This window comes from Plecotus auritus (genome assembly GCF_963455305.1).
Source record: "Plecotus auritus genome assembly, chromosome: 1".
Lineage (NCBI taxonomy): Eukaryota > Metazoa > Chordata > Mammalia > Chiroptera > Vespertilionidae > Plecotus > Plecotus auritus.
Window position 1 is genome coordinate 108,521,961 of NC_137770.1, and position 13,233 is coordinate 108,535,193.

The window sequence follows — 13,233 nt, forward strand, 5'->3', positions numbered from 1 at the left end:
TTCAACCATCACTACATCAATTGCCAAAACTTTACACCACCCAAAAAAGAAACACATTAAATATATATCATCCCTTCCTGCTTCCATCCAGCTTCTGATAACCTCTAATTTGCTTTTAGTTTCTATGATCATGCCTATTATATTGGAGTCATATAAAAATTGTCCTTTTCTGTGTGGACTATTCACTTAGCATAAGTTCATCTGCATTGTAGCATGTATCATAATTTCATTACTTTTAATGTTGAATATTATTTCATTGTATGTAAATACCACATTTTTTTTATTCATTCATCTGCTGAATGTTTTTGGGTTGTTTCCACCTTTTGCATATAGGGAATAATGCTGCTATAAACATGTACAGAATCTGTTTCAATCTACATTTTCAATAGTTTTTAGTAGAAGTGTAATTGTTAGTTTATATGCTAATTATAAGCTTAGCTCTTTGAGGAACTGCTCAACTATTTTCCACAGTGGCTGTACCATTTTACATTCCCATCAGCAATGTATAAGGATGCATATACTTGCCAACATTTGCTTTTCTTTTTCTTTATAGTCAGTTAGTAGGTAGAAATTATATCTTATTGTGATTTTGATTTACATTTTCCTAATTACTAAAAGTGGTAAGTATCTTTTTGTGTGCTGACTGATCATTGGTGTGTCTCCTTTGGAAAATGTCTATTCAAGTCCTTCACCCATTTTATTTTTAAATCATATATGAGCATTTATTCCAATACTGCTGGCAGTATAGGAGAGCAGCAGGCCGTCCACAAAAATATGCTCTGCCACTCCTCTCTCTCTCCCCACTCCCATAAGGCAGCTGCTTATATTGGGTAGGAAAAAGATTACATGGGGAAGTAGAAATTATAGGCATGGAGAAGTAGGCAATGTGGGATGGGGCAGGACTCCATTGTTTGGGCAACAATGTTGTTAATTTTTCCATGATAATAGGCAGTTATTGAATAAGAATGGACCACATTCCTAGGTTGACTCCCAGGTCCAAGTTTGACTCCCAGTTCCCAGTGGCATACAACTCCCAGACAGGTTAAAATGTCCTCTCTTTAATGAGAACATGGTAATCAAGGTTAATAAAGCATGAATAATATTTCTTATAAGTATAGCTAGTCCTCAATATTCTATTTTTGCCCCTAACATTTCCCCACTGCTATTTCTATCATCTCATATCTATGAGATTAGTTTAGATGAAAAGTCTCATCCTGCTTGAAAGCAGTTCCTAGCAATGGAATTCAGGGAATGCAGGATCTAAAAAAAGAGGAAGACATTGAATACAGCAGCAAACAATCACACTAATAAAAGAGTAAGATGCTAATTGGCTGTACCTGCGTGACATCCACCAGCCAATCAGGAGTGAGTATGCAAATTAACCCAACCAAGATGGTGGGTTAATTTGCATATGCAGGCGCCAAGTGGCTGGAGCTGGGGCGTGCCGCATCACCCCAGCTGCTCCGGGCCTCTGGGCAGCGTGGGAAGGCCGAAAGGTGCCTCTGGGCTGGAGCAGAAAGGCGGCTCTGGCCAGAGCGAAGGTGGTGCCAGCAGCCAGGGGAAGGAAGGCCCATTCTTGCATGAATCTTCGTGCATGGGGCCTCTAGTTATACTATAAAAAATAAACAGGAGAAAATTAAAAGGAATTCCTACAACCCAGACAGGTTGGGTTGCCAGGAAGTTAGCTTGGATATGTCAAATCCAAAAAACCCTTCTCATTGTTTACCTTGGAGATGGTTTCCTTATTTTGTTGAATGTTGTTTGCTATCAATTTAGAATTGCCAGAAAGATTAAAACAGCGCATTCCTTTAAATTCCTCACAACCATGGTTATGCTGCAACAGCAAATAATCTATTGTTGCCCTTTTCTCTTGAACTGCCTCCCTGATCTGGTTCAGCTCTTCATTGATTCCATGTATAGCCCTGGAATTGGCATTCAGGGCTTTTACCATCTTACAAGCCAGTTGTGTCACTTCTACATTAAGGGAGCCTAACATTACCAGAATAACAAAAATGGTTAAAGCAACCTATTCAGCAGGGCTCCACAGATGGAGATTGTCCTTGCAGTCAGAGCCACGATCATGAGAAGGTCTTTTTTTGTTTGGACATTGTAATGTTTCTAGGGCATAAAGATGGTCAGTCATCCTAAGGATCAAGGCCCCCTGGTGCTGTTAGCAGGGATATATGAATAAACAGTTACCCCACATATCAGAAACCAACCAGCTGGCAACTTAATATGTTCATTACTATAAGGGAAGGTGAAATTATCAGAACAATTCATATTGTAGTAATTATATACTGAAAGAAAATAACTAGAACACCCAGTAAAAGTCATTCATCACAGGGAACTACTACAGTAATCTTTGGAAAAAACATCCCTGCATCCTTTTCTCAGACAGTGGGTCCCAACATATAATAGTCCCTGTATGTGACTTCCAAAAATGAATGGAATAATTCTTTATATTAGCAATGGGTGTCCCAACTCCTACTAGACCAGATGTCATGGTCCGCTCTACATGGGTTCCTCCACTGCCAGCTTCAGAGTAGCTGGAATGGTGAGAAGCAAGTCTCAGGGTCCGTCCATTTCTTCTCTGGTTGACCCATTGTCCTTGCTCTGCTTATGTCTGTCTAATTGCCTACCACATCTCCCCTCAAGGATCTTGGCTCTGAATCTTTTCAGATAAAAGGGGCACAGGGTCTCTTCTATAGCTGATTCATACTTAGGAGGGATGAAGTTTTCCTTCAGAGCCAATAAAGAGATCCTTGCTGTCTGTCAGAGATGATGAGGCCTGGGCACAGGAGGTGGCAATGGTATCTAAAGGTGGTATTCCCTCAGTGTGATTAGGGCTTGTAACCTGGTGGAGACAAATTGTGTTATAAAACTTTGTGTTATTGGGACAAAAGTTAGAACAGCAAGAATTATGACAAATGATCCAATGGAAGGAAAAAAAAACAAAAAAACACATTTCAGTTCTAATAATTCCCTATTGAAACACAATCCTCCCGCCCCCTAAAATCACCCTCATTTTTAGTAAAGAGCCAAATTAAAACTAATTTATTTATTGTATTAAGTTTAGCTACAATTTGGGTTGATTATTGTCATGAACACAATAAGAATAACAATTGCTCATATAGGCTTTTAAAAAATATGCTTTGCTGGGATCTCATGATTGAGCTTTAATTAGTTCCTTAGGGCAAAGAAGCTGAGCTACAAAGCTGCCATCAGGTTTGCCTGCAATACCTGTAGATTTGGGTGATTTTCTTAAGTTCTCCAGGTCCCCAATGATGTCTTGAGGTTCCTTCCTTGCCATCTCTCAGGAAAGCAACCTTGTTCCTTACCTGGAAAGACAGCCATGAACCACATGATCAAGCAAGGTACCAGGCTTTCTCCAAAGGGCTCTTATTGGCTTCATTCATTAAAGCTTTCCAGGCATGTTATATATGACATTCTAAATATTACATAAAAAGTCTTGGCTAGTATGAAAGAAAAATACCACATGACCTCACTCATTTAGGGATAATGAAAAACATTATAAACTGATGAACAAAAAGATAGTTACAGAGGCAGTAAAGAATCAAACAGACTGTCTAATTACAGCGGTAAGGTTAGGGAGAGGTGGGGGAAATAAGAGATCAACTGAAGGACTTGTATGCATGAATATAAGAGTAACCAACGGATGCAAGACATTGGGGGGTGAGGGCATGTATGGGAGTGTGGTGGTGGGGGCAATGGTAAGATATGTAGACATATAATACCTTAATAAAAATTTGAAAAAAAAAAAGTCTTGGCTAGTAAAGCCACAATTGGAAACTGGTCTTATTGAATTCATGCAAAGAAACATATTGCTATGACTCACTCACTGAGAATTGTCAAATTCTGGAGTGATAAGGTAGGGAGAATAATATATAATTTACCAAATTGTTTTAAAAATGCTTCCTTATACCTGAAAAACAAAGATAAAAAACCAACTATACTTTCAACAAAAGTTACAAAAAGTATATGCTAGTAATTATTTTCAGTTCATTCAGTCCCAAAATCAAAATTTTGTTTCTCCTGTTTTTTTCTGCTCACACTTATATAAATCCACATACTCTATAGAGTTCTAATAATTTTCATTCAGTTTGAAGGGGATGATCTGAAAATGTCAGAGTGCTTTCCATGTATCCCTTAGAAGATATAACATTTTTCCAAATGCATATAACAAAAACAGCGACTGTCTCTAAGTGACAATAAGAAATTTAAAATGACACAGTTATGGCTTTGATTATAATGCAATTGAAATGGAATCCTGTCACTTCTACAGAACACAATATTCTAGAATAATAGAGTTTTAAATGAAAGCATATCAGAATCTACTTTAAAATAATATGCATATATAAATAGTATATGCTTATTATTTCTTTATTTGACAAAGCTCCACATGTACTTTAAGCAGAAAATTTTCTGTCATAAATAGAGAAAACAAATCCAGGGTCTTTTGGAATGACCTAAACCCAATTCTAGGTCAATAAAAGTTTCTTAAAATTCAAACCCTGGGAAGGTTGTCAAACTTATTTTACCAAAAGATCATATATCATTATTATTACTGTTGTGAAACAGTATTAAACTATTTATTCATTCAAAGTGACAAAAGGGTATTAAACACAAACACAGGCTAGCAAAACTCCAATTCCTACAATTAAGAAGACCACTTTTTTTAAGCAATTAAGCACCTAATTAATATAGCACAATATATAACCATTTCAATAATTTATAGAACGTTTACTTCCTGGGCAAATACAGAAAAGACTTTTTTTTTCTCTTTTATCAGACCAGAAAAGGACTAAACAAATTTTGTATTACCTTACTTTAGATTCATTTATCAAATTAAATTTATTTCCCTGATTATCTATAATTTTCCTTTTAAGATTTCTCTTCACAACCTTTACTGTGAAGAGAAATAACTTTCACAAATCTTTCTACAACTTTTACATACCTTTATACAACTTTCACAAATCCTCTTATCCATTCAGAAATAACCAACTTTAGAACTCACTCTTTTCCTTCAAAAGGCATCTCAACACTTCATGCTTTCTATTATCAAAACTATACATTTTTTTTCCAATTATTTAGAATTAACTTAAAAAACTTAATTTTTAGGTGACAAGTAAGTAATTAACATTCCTCAAATTAATAATACATTCACATTTTTAAGAGATATAGTTCAAAGATTAAAATCTATCATCTGGATTCTTTGTAATAAGAGGCAAACTCAGATTAATATTTCAGTATCCTGATATTTCAAAATACCTAGATATTGAATATTTTTTTACTATTGAACTCAATAGAACTCCAAAGTTTTAAATTCCCAAAGACTTTACTTTTATTTATTTATTTTTTTTTTACAAAGTGGGAGTGGGTCCTGCCCAAGGGCACTTCTGCAGCTCAGGCCCTTCCAGGAGAAGAACTTGGGGTTTGAAGGTTTATTTCCCATAATTATCTTTCTGAATAGAATGTAACAACAAGAAATCTTGCATATAAGAAGAGATCTTATCCTCTTTCAAAATAGAAACAAGAACAACCCCTAAAGTAAATAAATGAGTACTCCCAAAAGGGGGGCCTGGAACATTAGCCCACAATCTTATCTTACCTGAACTCAGAACAGCAAATGACCTTGGATTCTAAGTGGCACAAAGCCCAAACAGCAGAGACAGAGGATCCCTGTGTTCATAAAATGGCGAGGAATAAACTAAGTACCCAAAAAGATAAGAAAGCACACAAAAAATATCTTTAACCAAAGTTACATTACAGATAGACAAAACTCAACTATCATTTTGGGCGGCTGATGCCTTGAGAGGGAGAGCAGGGAGGGTCCCCAAGATTAAGAACTCACCAGCTACTGGGAAGTTTCTGAAATCCCTGCCATGGGTTCAGCCAGCCATAAGCATCTGGGGCCCCCCAGCAAAGTGGGATATGCCCTACCTTTAAACAGATTAAACCAAACACTGAGGAGACCCTCAGGCTGGCAGACTCAGGTTCAACCCTGACCATGGCATGTGAGCTCCTGTGCAGGTGCAGACTCAACTTGCTTTCTTCTCCAAATATTTTATTATAGGACTCATCCTTAGTTTGTTCTCATTGATTATTAAGATGATTGTTCCCAATTTAGTTGTATTTTCAGTTTTGTCATTTAAGGAGGTGAGTGCAAGATCCACCTACTTTGCCACCATCATAAAAGTCAGTATTCTTTGTGATACTATTGTAAATGGAATTTTTTTCTTTATTTTATTATCATTGTTGGTGTTTAGAAATACATCTGATTTTTCTTGCTTCTTTATTATAAAACTTTGATGAATTTATTAATTTTAATATTTTGTGTGGAATCTTTAATATTTTCTACATATAGGATTATATCACCTGTAAATATAATCCTAGTTTTACTTATTTCTTTCCATTTGGGTGCCTTTTATTTCTTTACTAGAGGCATGGTGCATGAAAATTCATGCACTGGAGAGGGTGGTCATTCTCAGCCCTGCCTGCCCCCTCTCACAGTCCAGAAGCCCTCAGGGGCAGGAGGCAACCTGGCGATCAGGGAAGGCAATGCCCCATCACACCTCTGCTGCTGCCACTGCTGGCAGTGCAAGCCTCAGCTGACCCTGGTTACCTGAGCCTTGAGCAGCCGTGGAAAGCTGGGCAGCTGCCATCCAAGGCTTGCCTGCACCTTGGGCTGGCCTTGGGCAGCTGGGCAGCTGACATCTGACATCTGATGGGCTGGGGGTACTGGGGGACTCTGAAGGTAGGCACGGAACGGCCGGACCTGCCTGAGGGTGGGCCCGGCCTTGCTGCGCACCTGCTGCCCTGGCGGGGCTGAGGGGATTGGGTGGCACCATCTTGTGGCTGTGGGCATTGCCATCTTTGAGGGTGTGATAGTCAAATAGCATATTCCCTCCTTATTGGCTGTGGGCACCACCATCTTTGTGATGGCATGAAGGTCAATTAGCATATTTACTCTTTATTAGATAGAATGTTTTCTAATTTTTATGGCTAATATGTCTAGTATAATATTGAATAGGAGTGATAAAAACAGACATCTTTGTCTTGTCCCTGCCTATAAATTTGTTTTTTTTTTTCTCCTCAAGATTGTTTTGGCTAGTTGGAATATTTTGTGGTTTCATATACATTCTAAGGTAGTTTTCTAATTTTATTTTATTTTTGTGAAAATGCCATTGGAGTTTTAATATTGCATTGAATCTGTAGATTGTTTTGAGTAGTAAAAATATTTTTAACAATATTAAGTCTTCCAATCCAAGAACACAGTATATATTCCTATCTATTTATGTATTTTTACATTTATTTCTTCAGTATGTTATAATTTTCTGAATACAAGTCTTTTACTTTAAAAAAAATACATATTTATTGATTTCAGAAAGGAAGGCAGAGGCAGAGAGATATAGAAAATCAATGATGAGAGAGAATCATTGATTGGCTGCCTCCTGCATACTTACTATTGGGGATTGAGCCCACAACCTAGGAAAGTGCCCTTAACCAGACTTGAACCTGGCAACTTTCACTTTGCAGGCCAACATTTTATCCACTGAGCCAAACCTGTGAGGGCTGTCTTTTACCTTTTGGTTAAATTTATTAAAGGTATTTGATTTTATTGATGCAATTGTAAATGGGATTGTATTTTTAGTTTCCCTTTCTGATAATTCATTATCTATATATATAAAAGGCTAAAAGACCATCTGACCAGCCGGTAGGTATGATGCGCACTGACCACCAGGGGCCAGATGCTCAATGCAGGAGATGCCCAGCTGTGGTGACTTGGCAGCAGCAGTTCTCAGGTGACACACCCCGAACCAGAGAGGAAGAAGCCCGATTCCAGGGTGTGTCACCCGAGAACCGCCCTTTCGTAATCTGGGACCCCTCAGGGGATGTCAGAGAGCTGGTTTCAGCCTGATACCCACAGGCCAGACCAAGGGACCCCACCTGCCGTGGCGGGTGTCCCAGGTGTGGCTGGCAGGGGAGGGGCCATGGGAGGTTGGCTCCAGGGCGTGTTCAGCCTGTCTCACCCAGTCCCGTCCTGCTGGCACCTTCAAATTGATTTCCTTTCAATGTGCATGAATCTGTGCACTAGGGCACTAGTTGGTGTATAAAAATGCAAGTGGTTTTTGAATATTAATTTTGTATCCTGCTACTTTACTGAATTCATATATCAGTTCTAGTAGTTTTTTGGTGGAATTTCTAGGATTCTTTTTATACAGTATCATGTTATCTGCAAATAACTACAGTTTTGCTTATTTCTTTCTAATGTGGGTGTCTCTTACTTCTTCTTTTTGTCTAATCGCTGTGACTAGGGCTTCCAGTACTGTGTTAAATAATAATGGTGAAAGAAGACATCTCTGTCTTGTTTCTGATCATAAGGGAAATGCTTTTTAATTTTTTTAGTATGATGTTGGCTGTGGGTTGTCACATACGGACTTTATTATGTTGAGGTATGTCTCCTCTATTCTCACTTTGCTGAGAGTTTTTTTTAACCATAAGTGGGTAATGGATTTTTGTCAAATGCTTTCAGCATTTCTGAATATGATTATATCATTTTATCCTTCATTTTTCTATGTAGTGTTTTACATTTATTATTGGCAGATATTGCACCAAACTTGTGTCTGAGAAATAAATCTTACTTGATCCTGGTGCATGATCTCTTTACTATATTGTTGGATTCCATTTGTTAATATTTTGTTGAAGATTTTTGAATCTATGTTCATCAGAGATATTATGTCTTTAATTTTCCTAATTGTAGTTTCCATATCTGGATTTTGAACTATGATAATGTTGACCTTGTAAAATGAAATCATCCTCTGAATTTTTGGGAATAGTTTGAGAAGGATAGGTGTTAGTTCTTCTATGTATGTTTACTAAAATTTACCTGTGAAGCCATCTGGTCCAAAGCTTTCTTTTCTGGGATATTATTTATTTATTTATTACTGCTTTGATTTTGTTAGTTGTATTTGTTTTTTTTCATATTTTCTGTTTCTTATTGATTTAATTTTGGAAGATTATAAGTACTTGGTAATTTATCCATTTACTCCAGATTGTCCAATTGGTTTGCCATATGGTTGTTTGCAATATCTTATTACAATCTTTTGTATTTCTGTGGTGTCAGTTATTACTTCTTCATTTCTGATTTCATTTATTTGGGTCCTCTTTTTTTGTTTCTTGAGGAAAAGGATTATCAATCTTGTTTATTTTTTTAAAGAATGAATCCTTGGTCTGATTGATCTTTTGTATTTTTTTTTTAGAATTTATTTTATTTCTGCTCTGATCTTAATTACTTTCTTTCTTCTACTCACTTTGGACTTTTCTTTGTTGCTCATTATCTAGTTCCTTTAGATATAAGGTTAGATTGTCTATTTGACATTTTTCTTACTTTTTGAAGTAGGTCTGTATTGCTATGAATTTGCTTCTTAGGACTGCTTTCACTGTGTGTTGTGTTTTCATTTCAATTTGTCTCAAGGTAACTTAAAAAAAAAGTCCTTACCTAAGGATATGTTTTTATTGATTTAGAGAAAGGAAGGGGATGAGAGAGAAACAACAATGTAAGAGATAAATAGATCAGTTTCCTCCTATGCATTCCCTGATGGGGGATCCAACCTACAACCTAGTTATGTGTCCTGACCAGGAATCAAACCTGCAATCTTTTGATGTATGAGATGATGGTTTAACCAACTGAGCCACATGGCCATGGCTCAAGGTAACTTTTGATTATTTTTCTTGATCTTATTGTTAACCCATTCATTGTTTAGTAACATGCTATTTAGCTTACATGTCTTCATGTGTTTTTTAGTTTTTTTTGTAATTGATTTCTAGTTTCATACCATTGTGGACAGAGAAGATACTTGATAAGATTTCAAGCTTCTCAAATTTATTGAATCTTATTGTGGCCTAACATGTGGTGTGTCTTAGAAAATGTTCCATGTGCACTTGAAAAAATTATATATTTTGCTGCTTTGGAGTGAAATGCTCTGAAAATATCAATTAAATCCATCTGGTCTATTGTGTCATTTAAGGCTGCTATTTTCTTGTTGACTTTTTGTCTTTATCCATTAATGTCAATAGGAGACTAACGTCCCATACTATAACTGCATACTGTTGATTCCTCTATTTATGTCCATTATATATTTAGGTGCTCTGATGTTAGGTGCATAAATGTTTATAGGGTTATAATCTTTTGTTGGATTGATTACTTTATCATTATAAAATTTCCTTATTTTTCTCCTATAGCATTTGTTTTAAAGTCCCTTTTGTCTAATATTAGTATTGCTACCTCAACTTTTATTTTGTTTTTACTTGAATGAGATATCTCTTTCCATGCCTTTACTTTCAGTCTATGTGTATCTTTTGCTGTTAGGTGTGTCTATTGTATATAGTATTTATAGGGGTCTTGTTTTCTTATTCAGCTACCTCATGTCTTTTGATTGGGGCATTTAATTAATTTACATTTAAACTTATTGATAGTTACATTTATTGCCATTTTATTTTTATAACTATGTCCTTTTTATTTTTTTTTACTAGAGGCCTGGTGCACGAAATTTGTGCACTGGGGGGAGCGGGGGGTCCCTCTCGCAGTCCAGGACCCCTCAGGGGATGTCCAACAGTTGGAAATCCCTCTTGCAGTCTGGGACCCCTTGCTCCTTACCGCCCGCCTGCTCGCTGCTTCTTAGCGCTGCCATGGAGGCAGGAGAGGCTCCCACCACTGCCACTGCACTCGCTAGCCGTGAGCACTATCTTTCTGTGTAGTTGTCTGTGGGCCAACTGCTCTCTTCCTGCTACTTAGGGAGAACAGCATATGAGGGCAGAGTGCACTGTGGGGGAATGCAGAGGGCTGCCTGGAGCTGAGGGGAGTGGCCAGGTCCACAGGGTGAGAGGTGGATACAGAGGATGCTATCTCACCCAATTGTGGGGTGGGCTGGCCGGTCTTCATCTGCCTGACCCCACCCAGGGAGGGACCGAGCAGGGTGTTTGCCTCTCCATTCTCCATCCTTCCATCTGTGCCACCTGTCACCCTTGCCAGGCCTCCCCCAAAGTGAGTTCAGTTCAAACCCTGAATGTAAAAGGGCACAGCGGGGCGCGGGGGGGGGGAGGGCGCGGAGGGGGAGACTCCACTCCAGTGCCCCCTGATTTCCAGCGACAGAACCTGATCTAAGGACGGTGGCCACAGCTGCAGAACATAGATCTGTTTCAAGAAAAGTTGGGAATGCAGACTTTCGTATGAGCCCCTATTCCAAAAGGTTGCAGTTTATTCACATTGTGGGAAAGACACCTTCAAGAGTAACATAAGTGGGTAAAGTCAGGGCCAAACCAGGCCATTTCCTCATCCAATCTCTCTGAGGTGTGTGGACATAACCAAGTCTTAGCTCTTCTCAGGACACTTTCTTTTTTTTTTTTTAAGCCTGAAGGACAGTAGTCTGTCTCCATTCTTGTTCTTTGGGATTTTTTCATTGTCGGATAAAAGGATACATACATTGGGGCAATCCTCTTGAGATACAGTATGCCAGTTGCACCCATGTGACGATGACAGTGCCCCTCAGAGGGAGGGAGCTGACAGATGGGAGCAGAGAATTCTGAAAACCAAAGTGATGACAGAGATGCTAAGCCTTTCCTTCATGTGTCTGACACCCCTCTTCAGGCGGCCTACAGGCCAGGCGTCTGCTGGACCTTTACCACTTGATGTCCTGGCAGGCTGCCCTGGGCCCTGATAGGCAGTGTTCAGGGCCACCTGGGCCTGGGGGGAATTGCCCCCCCCCCCAGCCACTCCTGGTACAGCTCCTGCACATGGGCGCTGGTCTCTGGGGGCCACACCGGGATGGCAGCATAGATGCCTTTCATCTGCCGCAGCAGTGCCCTGTCTGCGCGCCCGTCCTCCACCTGGGCCTGGCCCCTTCTGCTTAGGCATCCCCGGTGCAGGCCAGGACCTCCACGAAGTGGTAGGGGAACTTGTCCCTCTACAGCTTCAGGGCCACTTCTGGATATTCCAAAAGCCGTAAGCAGCCACAGCCATAAGCAGAACCTCTCCATCCCTTTCAAGGGTGACCTCCTGGAAGTCTTTGTTCCTCAGGGTGTGGTAGGTGAGCACCCCCATGTCCTTGTTGAACAGCTCCTTGGCCATGTGCCTGAAGGTGTGTGCCAGGTACCCATCGGAGCTGGCACCCTCGTGGAGCCTCACCTCCTTCTCCTTCATGTCTCCAAACAGTGTCCATGGCAGCATCATTTGAGGTGAGGTCACTTTGCTCCATTATTTGGACAATTTCACCTGAGGTTAACACACAGTCCGCATGTGGGAACATCTTCTCAAAGGGTCTTCTTGTCATAACACGGGGCCACAATGATGTGGAAAATCTTGTCTGGGACAGGTTCTGCTGTCTGGCAAAGTAATCCTTCACCATAGAGCCCATGATCTGCTGGGGAGACTTGGCTGTGTATAGGTGGAGGTGATGGGGTGACCCAATGTGTGTTCTGCATATCAGACCCAGCCAGGGTAGGCGGAGGTCAGCATGGGTAGCTGGGGCTCTTCCTCATGGTGCTGGCAGTACCCATACAAATTCCTTCTGACTCTCCAAGATGCTGAAGTCTGCAGCTATCTTCATGTCAAAGACAGTGTGCCCCAAGGCTTTTGAGGAAGCCACAGAGCCTTCTGGATGCATTATTGACACTGAGGCTGAATTTAGCAGCAAAATAAGGCAGAGACTGAGGACACACAGACACTGCCAGCACCTTGTGCTGTAATGTATCACATTTTTTATTAAGGTTCAGAACACGGAAGAAGTCCTTGGTATTCTGTTGAGAAACTTGGACTCCTTCCTCTGCATTCACACAACTGTCACACGCTAGGCAGTCACTCAGAAATATATTGGCATAGGCTAACTTATGGAATTCTCCCTTCTCTCCATTTTCCTGAGCCGGACTCCGGACATTGACTGCGGCATTCTCTTGGTCATCGTTTTTGGTTTTTTTTACTACATTCCTTCCATGTGCAGTGCTCACACTTCATCTGGAGTGGGGCAGGCGGGGGCCAGCTCAAGTGACCTGGAGGAAGCACAGGGAGAGCAGTCACTGCTGGCCGCCCCTGGCACTGCTGGCGGTATCCTTTCTTCCTTGTGGAGCATCTATGGAGGGGAAGTGGTCGCAGTGACTGAGACCGAGTGTCAGGAGGCCAACAGCACTGTTGGGATCATGCCAGTGGTGCTGGTCCAT

The 13,233-nt window shown here is 40.0% G+C and overlaps 1 pseudogene across 1 annotated transcript; it reads right to left on the reverse strand.

The window, feature by feature from the left end:
- Positions 1-11,699: 11,699 nt before the first annotated feature.
- Positions 11,700-13,030, reverse strand: LOC308257033 (nuclear prelamin A recognition factor-like; annotated as a pseudogene). The gene has a single exon. The product of its transcript is annotated as a nuclear prelamin A recognition factor-like (transcript).
- Positions 13,031-13,233: the final 203 nt, after the last annotated feature.